The following is a 15,633-nucleotide window of genomic DNA, read 5'->3' as shown; positions in this document are numbered from 1 at the left end:
CAAAATTACAATGAGCCAAAAAAATTAGGTTCTTGCATTAACTTACTCAAATTTTTGCCTCTGCCTCAGTTTTAACATCCACAACAAGTTCTGAGCCTTTGTACACTTACAAGACCATTATGTGTAATAATACAATACTTCTAGGGCACAGTCTGAATCATACAAAATGAAAAGTACACATGAATGCTACCAATGAGGATTTCTCTTAACTTGCTCGTTAAAACACCGACTATTACTACAGTGTAAATAGGCTATCTAGCCCTATCACATCCAATTCTTCAAATTTTAAGGCCAGGCTTCAGCACTTTAAATGCAGGTCTAAAGAATCATAAAGTACCTTAAATGCAACAAGTGCATTCCAAGAATGGAAAGACTGGGGAAAAAAAAAAAGGACACTCCTGTAATAAAAAAACTTACTACCTACAAAATAAAAATTTAAAAATCACCACAGTGAATTCTGACTAACAATCTTAAGTTAAAACTCTCAAAGCCAGAATCAAAAAATTGTATTTAATGTAAATAAGGCCTTGATTATCTCTTTTTAATATAATGCCAAAAAACAAATGACTCTCAAACATACCTTTTTTCCTATTTTTAGTACTTTAAAAAAAGCTGAGTTACTAGTACAGCATTTAGTGGTTGTTGAGTAGAACAGGAATGGGGGTGAGGTCAATCCACATCACTCACAAAGAAGATGTAAATAACCAGGACTAACTCCTATGCAGGTTATCTCTATGTCACTTAAGCAGTATTGGTTTGATTTTCTATTAATTAAAATAGTACAACTATTTCTTGGTTTTAAAACCCCATTTACCTTATAAATGTTGACTGAATGCCTTCTAAAAACCAAGAAGAGATCATCAGTATTTTAAAAAGTGATCTGAAGTCACAACTGATCCTTTTGTAAGTATTTACCAGAATGAACTAGTTGAACTTAATTCTGTAATGATGCCTCCTAAATTATTCGTGCAGGACAGAAAACAAAGCTGTTATTTTTAATTGGTTCATATTTTTTAAAGTTTTAAAAGTAATGGTGACCATTATTCTATCCAAGGCAACAGGTACCAGCAAAAAGAATTTAAAATGCTTTTTGCCTGGTAGGAATAATGAGCCTAGGGCATTAGGTTTATAAACTTAATGTATAAATCTTACCTACCTCTCTCCTTCCAACCAGTCTCACTTCCCATCTGAGACTTATTTTCAAGAAAGGAAAGTTTTTTAAATACCTATCTAAAAAAAAATAATTAAACTTTAATAGAGTAGTATGGTATAATTCTATTTTTAAAATTTTATAAATAAATTTAAAAACATATTTAAATGCACAAAAAATCTTCAAGTAGAAATAAGGAGGAGAGCACTTTAATTCTATTTTATACATATATATTGCTGGAATTACTTTTACAACTCAGAGGCACTACCTTTGTAATATTTCTTAAAAGAAAGGACACATCATCAAACTCTAGAACTAATTTAAACAGCACATCTAAACTATCTGCACCTGCTTATATATAAAATAACCCAGCATGCTAAAGAGCCCAACTTTCAACTTTAAGAAATAGGTATTAGACTCCACTCCACTCAGAACTCCATGCTTGGCAATGGGCATGCAATGATAAACAGCACAAGCACCAACCCAAATGCCCTCATTTCCATTGCATAGTGCTTACTACTTCAAATATTCAAGCTAATCCAACTAAAATCAACATTAAACATTCTCAAAATGATACATCATAGCTAAAGACATTTGAATAAACAGAATACTTCTCTAGTAACTCATTTTCTAGGTTTCTATGAAAATTACATGCTTTAGTACATTATTATGATCCCTTAAGAAGAGGAACTCAGGGATCAAACTGGGCTTGAATTCAGGTTGTATCCTTTGTTACCTATGTGACTAAGAAAGTCCTCTTTTCCTCATGTTTAATATAGGAGTAGGATAATAGCAAATCCTCAGAATATTGCTGTGCAGTTTAAAATTAAATGAGATCCTATATATAAAAGGCTTAGCAATATTCATAATAAAAACTATGTTAATAACAATATAAACAACACATATTGCTAACAATAGAAATAACAGTATCAGTAATATTACAGCAACAGACAACCCTAAGGTACAAAATCTACTCATAACTTGCCAAAGATTTAGTCTTAGATCTACACCATTTCTCTATAAATACAAATATGCATACAAAAGTATACATATATATAAACATACACACATACGTATTTAACTTTGTATATTAACACAAAAATATTTTCTACATAAAAGCCCACAATTAAACTTTTAATTACCATGACAACACAACAGTACATTTGTGATATAGATAATATGTAAATTATATAACACACCCCACAGATGCAACAATGTATACTGTCAAGAACTATGCTGCAAACACAACAGCATTAACACAACATAAACAAATAACTTAAAATCCAAGCATATATTAGTGATTAAAAAGTCAGTAATTCAAGTTAATGGCTATTATCAAGGATAAAAGAAAACAACATTAAAAAAAGAAAACAATGTGCTGGATCTAGATAAACTGAAAACCTCATGCACAGGTACTAAAAATGTAAAATGGTACAGCTGCTGTAGAAAACAGTATCGGGGTTCATCAAAAAATTAAAATAGAATTATATGACACAATTCTACTTCTGGGTATACACCCAAAAGAACTGAAAGCAAAGTTGTGACCAGGTCATTATGTACCCATGTTCATAGCAGTATTATTTACAATCAATAAAACATGAAAGCAACCCAAGGGTCTACCAACTGATGAATAATCAGAACATGGTATATTCATAACTGGAGTATTATTCAGTGTTAAAAAGTAAAGAAATTCTGGTACAAACTACAGCAAGGATGAACCTCACTGACAAAAGACAAATGCCACATGATTCCACTCATATGAGGTACTTCGAATAGCCTAAATCATAAAGACAAAATAAATAATGGTGGTGGCAAGGCAGGGAAAGGAGAATGGGAAGTTGTTTAACAAGCATAAAATCTCTGATTTACAGGATGGAGAAGTTATGAGGATGAATGGAGGTAATGGCTACACAACACTGTGACTATAAGAATACACATTTTAAAATGGTTAAGATGTTAAATAGTATGACTATTAGCACAATAAAAAAAGAAAAACTTCAAGATGTAGTCTATAAAAGACATTTATGAGTATCATCTCATCTAATCTTTTTAAGAGAACAGTGAAACAGACTTCTACAAGTCTGTAGACCAGCAAGGTTGAATTTCCCAAAATGCACTAGTGCCAGGACTGGTTTTAAAGTCAGGTTACTAACACTATTGCTACCTTGGTCTGAGACATAAGAAAAAAGAAAGCTGTGTTCAATAATTTAGGGATGTCAGAGGACTCTATAAGAAACGACACACAGCTGCCCATTTATTAACTCTTCCTATTTCCTCTCCTTACTCCAAAATTTAGTGTTTCAGGAATTAAGTGAGTATAACTATATAACGTAGATAAGGATGATACCAAGCTGGGTATTTCCTGCACTGGTCAATTAATACCAGAAACCATTCCTCTCCCCTCCCTCTTATGTTTAGCCCTTTGTATTAACTTCTAGGTAACCAATGAGTATTTCATTTTAATAGTGTATCTTGACCAGTATCTCACATCATTCATAAAAATTAATTCAAAATGGATTAAAGACTTGGATGTGGAAGTGCAACCATAAAATACATAGAAGAAAACACAGGCCAGATGCTCTAGGACACAGGCCTTAGTGATGTCTCAAGGGCTCAACTAAAACAGTAAGGGAAACAAAAGCAAAATTTAACAAATGGGATGATATCAAACTAAAAAACTTCTACACAGAGGAAGAAACTATCATTAAAATGAAAAGACATCCTACTGAGTGGGAAAAATATTTGCATATCATACATGCAACAAGTTGGGTGAACAGCCAAGATTTATAAACAACTCATGCAACTCAATAATAAAAATACTAACAACCCAATCAAAATGGGCAGAAGATCTGAACAGACACTTCTCCAAAGACATACAGTCAACAGGCACATGAAAAAAATGTGCAACATCATTTATTATCTGGGAACTGCAAATCAAAACCACAATGAAATGTTACCTCACATCTGTAGCAACGGCTTATATGAAAAAGATCAATAACCAAAAACGTGCTGGTACGGGTGTGGTTAAAAAAAAGGTACCCTCTTGTTGTACATTGTTGTTGGGAATGTAACTGGTCCAATCTCTAAGGAAAACAGTATGGAGGCTTCTCAAAATATTAAAAATACAACTGCCATATGATCCAGCAATCCCTCTTGTTCAAAAAGATAATATGCACTCATATGTTCACTGCAGCACTGTTTATAATAACTAAGACATGAAACAATCTAAGTGACCAAGGATGGGTGTCTGGATAAAGACGATGTGGTATATATCTATATGGATTGGAGTATTACTCAACTATTATAAAAAATGAAACCTTGCCATTTGCAACAACATGAATGGAACTGGAGGGGATTAATGCTAAGCAAAATACGTCAGAAAATGGAAGACAAATACTGGGTGAAAGTACTCATATGTGGAATACAAAGAAACAAAAGCAAAGGAACAGAGAAGATTAAGCCAAAACAACCTCTGGAATCTGACTACAGAACTGGGCTTACTGGGCAGAGGAGCAAAGGTTGGAGGGGGTCCAGTGGCTGTGGTAGGGGGTTACCTGTACTCTGGTAATGGGTATGGTGTGGTAATGTACATTTGAAGAAATGTGAACCTTTACTCCTAATAGATAAACAGTGTTATAAACCGATGTTTCCTCAATTGTGAAACACACACACACACACACACACACACACACAAATGTTAGTTTTTGAAAAGATAAGTTCATGTAAAATAAATGAAACCATTCAGAATGTGAAAGCTTATCAGATCAGATTCCATACATTTCTGATGTATCTAAATTATCTAATGTCTAATAAACAAACATTAACAAATTGTAGTTTACATTTATGAGGGGAAAATAAAGATTAGTATTATAGTGGGTTTGTTGTATAAACAAGTACTTAAATAATTACTACTAAAGACAGCATTTTCTTAAATAAACACAGCAGCCCACAGCAATAATATTCCAGGAAATCTACACAAGGGAAAAAGTTGAAAATTGGCCAAGCAGGTAAGAAAGACACTTCGCTAAATCTGCACATAACGTAAGTCATGTTACATGTGTACATTGCAATTTAGGCTTAAATTTTTCAATATTCCCATGTGTTCCTTTCCCTTCACAAAAACCAAAAAAGGGACCAGTCACACAGGTAATAATATGCTACAAGTGTCCTAAAAGAAAAAAAAGAGTGTAAAACTTACAATGTCTTTTGAGCCTAACATTTTAAACCCAACCCAGAACCCGAAGCAGCTTCCTTGCCACCCCCCCACCCCCAAGTTGCTGAGTGGCCTCCAATACATCAATCTTGTAACACTGTGAACTGTAGTCATGGACTAGTTCACACTTCTAAACATAAAAGAATTTTTCCAAGGTTACATACACTGAGACACAAGGTACATTTTTGCAGCATCTTATTTTCATTAATTAACTAGGTTGGATAGTCTACCAGTGTAAACATTCTAAACGAAGAAAATTTTCATTATCTTTTGAGCTTTCCAAAATCAACCAAAGGCTATGATACAATGGAGAAGAGTACTGGGTAGGTAAGGCTGGATCCTGGCTAAAATTCCACCATCAGCTGGCTTTCTGACTTCAGGAATATATCACTTAGGAAGAAACTAGGTATAAAGGTATTTTACATGCAGGAAAAAATTCTAAGGAATTGCCACATCATTACCATCGGCTAAAAAATCTCAAGATCTTGTTAGAACAGCCTGGGTTCCTGACCAAATAACAATGAAAAAAAGAGGGAAAAATGTAAGTATGCTGTTTTTTTTTTTTTAAAAATAACAATAGCCACTACTGCTGCTGCTACTAATTCTAAACATTTACTGAGCCTTTATTACATGCCAGGAACAGTGCTAAGCACACTCACAGATTTTAACATTAATCCTTGCAACAACACTCTGACATTAGTTAATAAAGTAAAAGTATGGGACCCTAAAGTAACAGAAATTTAAATTTTACAAATGAAACCATGAAGAAAGTATTTTAAAAAAAAAACCTACCTTTTTCTCTAGCTTTCAAACTACATCTTTGAGGATTCAACTTACACTAAAACCCCATTTACTTTCTGGACTCTGTCTTCCATTTAAAAAAAAAAATACTAAGATTCAAGACTTTAGAAATTATTACAAAGAATCAAAGAACTCTGAACTCAAATACCAGCACCGAGACACTTTCTATTTAACTTTAACTACTGAGTTAGTTGTCCCCAATCACAAAAGAGAATGCACATATACATCAGACCTTTGCTAACAGGCTTCTAAATGCCAATACCAACAACTAATGATGCTGTAGTTATAAAGAGACAATATTACCATAGACAAAAATAATTTACAATTGGAAAGTCAAGCTCTGAATATATATTTACATATATACATACACACACATATATACATATGTGTGTTTCTTTACATGTAAATTTTATAGCAGCTGATAAAAAAAGCAATAAACTAATCTAAGGTAAACTAAAACTCCAGGTTGTGTCTGAAGACACACTTCAGAATATCAGCAGTATAAAAATCATGATATTAGTAATCAAACTTTACTTAGCAGAAAGTTCTTAGAGGTTGGGAAGCTGTGTATAAAATGGAGTAGACAAGAGGGAAGGGTTCCCTGTACTGTTTAAATCAACTACAGGTCCCAGCATGCAACATTCTAATCTGAAGTTAAGCAAAAACCACAATGCATTCTGGGACTTGTAGTAAGTAAACCACTTCACCCTAGTACAGTTAAGTTTCAAAAAGTCTGAACTATCTAACACAGTATGAATTATTATCAGAGCCTAATCAAATTCAGATCTAATTTGTTGTGTTCTCTGTCCTGGAATAGTTTCTTTAGCACATATTGGAAAAATATCAATTAAAATTTAGAGTAGCATTTCACATTAGGAAATACTCATACAGGATAAGCATTTTAAAAAGTGCTTAAAAGCAAAAATATTTGGCACATTTTAAAATTATACTTATAACCATCATTCTTAAAATAATCTTTTAAGGTTGGCTGACTCAGTTTCAAAACTCTATTCCCCCCGCCACCAAAAAAAAAAAAAGTAGTTTTTCATTTACCAGTCTTGCAAGTTGTATTTTATATTTTTTCTCAAAGAAAATTCTCCTAAGAAAACATATACCACATTTTAATACTGCCAACTAGGAAATATATTCTTGTAGTTCTACAGACACATAACAGATCATCACAACAAAAAAAGAAAAACAAAACAAAACAGTAATACTTAAGTCTTCACTCAATATTTAAGCCCTGCATTTCTCATCCCTCATTTCACACACACAGTTCTGGGATGAACACTGGGGGGGAAAAATATTCCAAATAAAGACCCATTTTTCTCATCCACTAACCTCTTCTAAAAACTTAAGAGATATTTTTAAAAGCCATCAATAACATCCAAACCCAAACAGTTAACTTTGAGATTTAATTTATGCATATGCAGTTTCCACACACACCCCTATTTTCTGCAAGACTGAGGAAGGAGACTGGGAAAGAACTAAGTGCAATCTGCATCAGGAGGCCTAACACAGGTGGTGGGTTATTTTCAGGCAACAGCACCTTCACAAAGATGCTATGGAATACAGTCCAAGAAATTCCTAACAAGGAAAGATAAGCTGGCATACAAATTTAACACAATCCAGCTAAAAATCACCTGCAACACATGCTACTACATTTCACCATAAAAGTGACAGGCTACTACAGAATCTGAAGCTTCATCAATACAACATTCTGTCCATAAGGCCAGAGATAGCAGTTGCCATGGTTACTATCACCCACTTTTATCAGGAAATTATTGTCATTACTCTGAAGTTTTTGGTACTTAATATTAAAAAAAAAAAAAAAAAAAAAAAAAAAAAAAAACAGGTTAGGGTCCTGACTGTTAATTGAGTGAAAAGAATCAAGTACTGTTAGATTTGTAAGCATGCTGCTTTAGAGATGCACATGGTTAACAATACTTGGATCTGCAGCAGAAAAATCAATTCCTTTCTGCTGCTCCTTCTCCTCAAGTACTGACAGTTTGTATTCTCAATGCAGCCAAAACAATAAAACAAAACCCATCTTTTTTGGCTTCTGTGTTTAAGTTATTTTTCTCCCCTAGGCCCAGAGAGTCAAAATAAAGCCTAGATCACCAACCTGTTAGGCCCCATCCCCTTCCTCTCTCCAATCATCAGTTCGCTTTTTTGTCTACTTAAAAAGCAGAAAAACATTTCCATACATGATTCTAAAATATAGGAAAGAATAGTTTCCCTTAACCAAGAACCTGCAAACTATTTTTTATTTTTGAAAAAAGGGTAGTTTTGCAGTGGAGTGGAGGGTGTATTCAAACTGCCAAACAAGTACAGAAAGTTGCTTTAGAAAAAGGCCCAAAGGATGAGTGAACCACATATATTATCTGTAAAAGGTCAAAGTTCACCACCGCCACAGTTTAAGACTGACCTGAATGACAAGTAATCGACAAGTTATTTTTAGAAGTCTATTTCAACTTTCTCAAAAAAGGTGACTGTTCAAAATTTAACACACAAGAATTACAAGAAAGCCTTCAAAATCGTGCCATCATATATACAAACATACAAAGAAGATAACATCTACAATGAATTTCATGTAGTGTAACATATTACCACTTTTAAAATAATCTCAAAACAGCAAAAATACACATCTGGTAGTTAAGAGTGATCAAAACAAACTGCTATGCTCCCAAAGAATTCTTAGGGCCTACAAAAAAGTCCATGTACAAAAGTTCATGAGAAGTCAATATAAGTGAGTAATATTTCCCAGCACAAATTTTAATATGAAAATTCAAACATGTTTCAAGAAATCAGCTCTGACCATAGATATAAAAGAATTCTGTCAAAGGTTAAAGACTTAAAACATTAATCCCTTCCTTTCTCCCTTTGAATAGTAATTAAAAACAAGTCTTAAGCAATACAATAATAAAGGATACAAAATCTAAAAGCACACTCAAATAACCTTAACTTCAGTATTTCCTCCAAAAAAAAAAAAAGCTGTGTCTATGGGATGAAAAAAGTTTGTATTGCCCTGAGAGGTTTCGTTTCGTTTTTTATCTGAACAGTTAAAATGTTCTCATTCTTCAAAGAACAAAGTTCCTATATTTAATTTCTAATTGGGGCTATATCACAAACAACAATCAAATTCAAGATACTACATCTTCCGACATGTTCATGAACATAAGGTCTCCCATTCTTTTTTTTTTTTTTAAGTTTTCTAGTCCAAATTTGTGAGTAAAGTCTATTAAGAAGGCCACAAGTTTTAAACTTTGGGGTTATTTTTACACAAAAATATTTCAGTCTACTCCTCTAGATTTGAGTAATTTCCTTGTGCATCTATCTAAAACAGAACAAAATGATATACACGCACACCTAACATTAATGCATACAGATATACATCTTTTTCACTCTGAAACAAGTTTGAAAGCTTCAGTCAGTTAGAATTTTTCAGAAAGTTAGCAGGCTCAATCAAAACCTTAACTGTGACATCTCTTACTCTGTATGTTAATAAGAATGTACAGAAGTATCTGAGAAGCTAAATATTCACTGAATTCAACCACTATCACATTCACGGAATTATACAAAAACTTTAATAAAGGGTACACATTTCACAGGATCTATAAAAGGAAAAATGATATACTTTTTTTAATTATGAGAAACTGCCTAGGCAGCTTTTTTTTTAACAAAGCTTTACAACTGTAACAAAGCTTTTGGTAACCACAGACATATCTATACTAAAAAAGATATTTCAGGGTACACACTTAGAGCATCCATTTACCAAATCACATGAAGAAAGTTAAATTTTTAGAGATAGAAGCTTCTGTCCATGTATTAATTAGATACTTAGCCCAACAACTTGACATTTGCATGGCTTGACAATTTACAAAGAATATGTATTATCTCATTTGATCTTAATAGAGAAAAAAGTACAGTATTTTGCTGAGAAAACTCATAGCAGATTCACCATAATTTCTACTCAATCCTATGTTTTAAAACTTTGATATAAATCTTTACAAGCCACCACAGTAGCATATTTCCAGAAATAAATCAATTCACCTAACACTAACAGAGTTTCAAAGGACCATGTGCTGTAAATGCCATGAAACTACTTTCATCTTTATGCAGTTATTGTTAAGTATTACTAATGGAAAGATCAGCAATGACCTGTAACCACAGATATAACTTTACTCCATAGTTCAAGAATCCTAGTCTTGGAGGAGGTCATGTACGTATTTATAAAGCCGAGTGCCTAAGAATTTATCCATTAGGATTATTGTCCACAGACTCAAGAAAAAAAAAAAAAAAGTCAAATGTTTTCCATACAATAGCTCCCTTTCCAAAATCTCAAGTACTCTATATACTATTTGTATTAATGTTATGGGAATGATCACAAAATCTAAAGTCCCAAACCATACAAACTACTCTTGTTTATAGTCATTAAACATAATTTTTAAAAATGTTTAATACCCCATTTACCAATACTAGACTAACTCCCCTTAAAAATAAAGTAACAACCCTCTATACCTTAGCACAGCATCCTGAAAAGCTATCCACATAACAAATCTACTTTGTATAGTAGTCAAAGATTTCAAACAGCAAAGCAGTTCATTAATGGAATTTTTAAATGGACTTACTGAAAATCTTTCTGGAACTTTTAAGTTGTTAATCCTGTTGCTTAGCTGAAGCTAAGTAGAGCTGTAACAAACAGCAAGACCCTCAAAATTCAGAGATTTGCTTTATCTAGTTGTAGCACCTCCTGCTGGATAGCATTTAGAGCTCTTCATGTAAGCAGAAGAAGAGTATTTCTGAGGCAGCTCCTTCCAGATGATTGAATAGAAAAAAAGGACTGACCCTTCAAAGCTAAAAGAAATAGAGCCCCATCCATCACTTGTGCCTCTTAAAAATAAAAATCTGGCATAGGTAGAAGTCTTTTTAATCTCTTACTCCTCCAGTTCCATAAAGACCTGCCTTAGTCTAAAGTGCAGTGTGTGTAAAGCTTGCAAAATTATCTAAAAGCTAAATTAAAAAGCCCTCAAACGCATTCAAGCAAAATATTTTTCCATCCAAGCCATGTCAGTCATATTGCAAACACTATTATGTTAACAAAAGCAAAAGTCTGACAGAAAAAGTATCTGGAATATTTTTTAACACTTTCTGCAGAAGTTTGCTTTGAGAATTTTCTGCACTATTACTATGCTCTCCACTTTAGATAATTATGCATCTACAGAATTTTAAGTACAGAAAAAAAAATTCATAAACATGAATATGATTGCACACAAAAATTACTACTTTGCCCTCAAAAGACATGTCCTGAGATTTTAAAGTGCATTCTTCAGACATTTTAAATGACCCCAAATAAGCTCGTTTTAAGTCAACAATGTAGATTCCATATGCAAGTGAAGACTGAAAAAAAGAGAATGGAACTTACCAAAATCAAAATGAGTAACAGTATTTCCAGTAAAAATGTAGTTAACAGTTTCCTACAATGCTGTGAAACCAAGTAAATTGTGAAACTTAAAAAAAAAAAAAAGGGGGAAGGGGCTAGTCTTCAAAATTCAAAAGAAAAGTTGACCTATTTCTTTCTACTGCCCCAAAAGTAAGTGAACACCAGATGAAAACAAACAACACAAACACTGAAAAGCACGCTCAGATGCCTTAACCCCAATTTCAGTCCCCAAATCAAGCCCTTAATGAAGCTACAGATGTTGATGAGCACCCTCTCTCCAAAAGGAAAGTCCAGCTCCCAGCCCTAAAGAACCCCTATAAAGTGTGTTACGAAAAGAAAAAGGCTTTCTTCCTAGAGTGCTGCTTTAAAAAAAAAAAAAAAAAAAAAAAAAAACTGCTTTAAAAAAAAAAAAACTTTCACCAGCCCAAATTAATCTGGTTCTAATATTCAGCTATCAATTATTTATATATAAATGTTCTTCCCTCTCTAACGTGCCCAGCTCAAGCATCTACATTCCTGACACCTCGTACTAACAAAAATGCACAGCTCGACCCGCCTCCCCCCGCCCCCCAACCACCTCGCTATGGGGCAAATCTTTGAAACCCAAAACACAGCCACAAAGTTCACTGTCAAGGCCAGTGCTGAGGCCCACACTCGCCCGGACCTTAACTCCCATTAGGAATTCTAGAAAGCCATACTTGCAGAGACATCATTTAAAAACAACACAATGTGGACGTGCAGAGTGAGATCCTCTACTTCAAGACCTAAACAAAGAATATTTCAACATATGACCGGAATATGATGACACCAGATTCACCAATGAAAACAAAACCTGCCTACCCCGAGCCGCCGTGCCCTCATCTCCACAACTCAACTACTTAGAAATCACTCCCGGCACATCTGCACCCCACAACCGGCGTGTGGCCTTCTCGGAGGGGGGTGGGGTGGGGGTGCAAGCCACAGACAAAGTTGAAAGGAGACAGGCTGCCCCCGGGGGCCCCATCTCGGTCTCCACCCCTCCCCTGCCGGGGCCACCTCGCCGCTACCCACCATCGCGAACGTGGTCAGGGGGAAAAAAGAAATCCTAACAGCGGCGCTCGGCAGAATAAAGAGCCGGGAGGGGATGACGAGAAGTGTTGGGAACTGCGTGCACGGCGGGGCTGGACCAAACGGAAAGAGTCCCACTCCGCGCGCCCCTCCCCCTCCCCGGCGGGGGCGCGGGCGGGGGAGGGGCGGCGGCCCCCTCGGAGCGGCCTGGCCGGCCCGGCCCGCGCGGGGTCCCGGGGGCGCCCCCCGGCCGGCGGCGGCGGCGGGGGCGGGCGCGGGAGGGCCGGCCCCGGGGTGAGGGGTGCAGGCTGACTCTCCGGAATAACAAGTTGCAGAAGAAGAAGAATAAGCGGAATTTCCCCAACGCCGCTCTGGCCACCCAAGACAAATGCACCAACACACACACACACACACACACACACACACACACACACACACGCTCGCTCGCTCGGCCCGGCAGCGTCAGCAGCCGCAGCTTTTTTTTTTTTTTTTTTTTTAACCAGATCCCTCAGTCACCAAACAAGATGGTTTTCCAAAAAAAAAAAAAAAATTAATAAATAATCATAATGAAAACTTCCCCCCGACAGCATCCCGGGGGGAGGGGGCAGGAGCCCCGGCGCCGCGCCCGGGCCGAGGGGGGCCGCGGGGTGGGGGGGCGGCCGGGCCCCGGCCCCCGCCCCCGCCCGGCCCCGGCCCCCGCCGGGCCGCTGCGCCGCCCCTCCCGCCGCCCCCGGCGCGCCGCCCTGTCACCCGCGGGCCGCGCGCCGCGTCCAGGCTCCCGGGGCTGCTCCTAAACTTACTTCCAATTTACCGCGGGGAGGGGCGAGGGCAGAGGGGAGGAAGGGGGGAGACGAGCTTTCTCCATTGTCTTTTTCTCAGGGGGGGAGGCCGAGGAAGGGCACGCAGGGGGGCGCCCCGAAGGGGAAGTTATTGCTCAAATCTCAAGTTGACTGCGGGGTCCTGACAAGAGCACCCCCCGTCCCTCCTCCCTCCCACACACCCCTCCCCTCCCCTACCTCCCCCCACAACAAACTCCGAGCAGGCAGCCCCGGGTCCTCCCCGAGACAAACACCAGAGACAAGACAGAGGGAGGGAGGGAGGGAGGGGAGAGGGAGCTACTCCAGAAAAAGAGAGAGAGAGAGAGAGGGAGAGAGAGAGAGTGAGAAGAGAGAACGGAAAAGCTGGGATACTGCACCCTCCTGCTGCTGGCTGGCTGTCCCCCCTGGCAGCTGGAGGCAGGAACTCTGAGCAGGAGAAGCAGGAGGAGGAGGAGGAGGGAACTCTTCTTCATGGGGAGGGAGGGAAGGCGCTGGAGCTGCTGCTGCTGCTTCTGCTGCTGCTCTGGGCCTCTCGCACTTTTTAGATATTAGTGTGTTAAGATGGTAGGTTGTCCCTCTCCCTCCTCCTCCTCCTCCTCTCGCTCCCCCGCGTCTCCCGCTCCCTCGCGCTCTCTCTCTCCTCTCCTCTTCTCTCTCTCTCTCACTCTCTCTCTCTCTCTCTCTGGGCTGTTTCTTTCCTCCTCTTCCCCAGGCAAGGGGGGGCGGGGAGGAGGGGTGGGGGAGGCCCGGGTCCTCCTCCTCCTCCAGGAGAGACCCACACAGGCCCCGGGCCGGAGCGGGGGGGGCGGCTCAGAGCAGCAGGAGAGAAACTGTGGGAGACAAACAAGCCCAACTCTTCATCCTCCTCCTCCTCCTCCTCTCGGCAGCAGCAGCGAGCACCGCCAGCCCATTCACCACCCGGCCCCGGGCCGCAGCACCTCCGCCGCCTCAGCCCGGGGATCCCTCCGCCCAGGCCCAGACACACTCGCCCGCGCGGGAGCCCGCCGCGCGGCCCCGCCGGCCCGCCGCCGCCGCCGCCGTGCGCGCCCCCGCCGCTCCCGCGAGCCGGGCGAGGGGGACTGGGGCTGAGGAAGCGGGGACGCGGGAGGGGAGCGGGGAGGCGCCGGGGTAGAGGGGCTCGGCGGGGAGGGAGGGGAGAGGAGAAGAGAGAGGGGGGGCCCCGCCGGGCGGAGTTGTACGGCGGCCGGCCCGGGCCCCCGCGCCGCCTCCCGCGCCTCGCGGGGCGCCCGGGGGGCCCCCGGGGGCGGCGGGGCGGCGGCGGGGGGGGCGGCGGGGGCCCGCGGCGGCGCTCGGGCGGGCGGACTACTTGACGTGTCGGTGCGGCGAATTTATTTCACTTTGCCTAAGGAACGGGGTGTGCTGCGGCGCCCATTGCCTAGGGAAAAAACCCGGATGTAAAGTGAGTGAAACTAAACTCGAGTGAAGTAGGGCAGCGCCAGCCAAACTCCAGCGCCGCGGCCGCGGCGGCGCGGGGACGGGGCCGAGCCCGGAGCGGCGGCGGCTGCGGCGGCCGCCGAACTCCGGGGCCGCCGCAGTGACGGGCCCGGGCCGCGCCGCAGCTCGGCGCCCCGGGGCCGCGGCCGAGGCGAGGCGAGGCGAGGCCGGGGCCCCCCCACCCCCCCCCCACGCCAACTCCGCGGCCCGCGCCCGCGTCCCCCTCCCGCCGGCGGGCGCCGCGCGGGGGCTCCGGAGCGGCCCCAACTCCCTCCGGTGCCACAGCAGTTCGCAGGGGCCGAGCGGAGCCGCGCGGGCGGGCGCGAGCGGAGAGCGGCCGCGGGCAGCACTGCAATGGGGGAGCGTGGTCCAGGCAACCGGAGCAGGATGCAGCCTCAAGTCGGGTGCAACATGCAATCCCGGCCCCGCGCTCGCGCCGCCCCCCGCGCCCCGCACCCCGCCCCGCCCCCTGCCAAATAACTACCCTGGAACCACTTTATTAGCCGCACTGAGTCCCACACTCGCGCCGGGGAGGGGCGGGGGGCCGGGTCCCTCGCTCACCTTTTATTTATTGCCGCTTTCTCGCCCCCCTCTCCATGTTTTTTATTCCTAAATTCTTTTGTTCTAAGGGGGATGATGGCATTTACTTTTCTGCTTTGTGTAGCAGGGCAGGCGCTGGGAAGCGGCCACGTAGAAGCCGGCGGTT

General features: G+C 40.9%; 1 protein-coding gene across 15 annotated transcripts in view; it reads right to left on the bottom strand.

Annotated features, from left to right (window-relative positions):
• Window positions 1-14,207, bottom strand: part of PHF21A (PHD finger protein 21A) — a 172,645-nt gene extending 158,438 nt beyond the window's left edge. For 7 of the 15 annotated variants that reach the window (XM_054699233.1, XM_054699245.1, XM_054699244.1 and 4 more), the window contains exon 1: window positions 13,850-14,207. The gene's annotated coding sequence lies outside the window, so the exon portion shown is untranslated. The other 8 variants (XM_054699240.1, XM_054699239.1, XM_054699236.1 and 5 more) reach the window with 5 other exon arrangements.
• Window positions 14,208-15,633: the final 1,426 nt, after the last annotated feature.

This window comes from Talpa occidentalis, unplaced genomic scaffold (genome assembly GCF_014898055.3).
Source record: "Talpa occidentalis isolate TD23 unplaced genomic scaffold, MPIMG_talOcc4v2.1 talOcc4.3, whole genome shotgun sequence".
NCBI classification, from domain to species: Eukaryota; Metazoa; Chordata; class Mammalia; order Eulipotyphla; family Talpidae; genus Talpa; species Talpa occidentalis.
The sequence above is the reverse complement of the archived record's forward strand: the minus strand, read 5'-3'. Positions and strand labels throughout refer to the sequence as shown.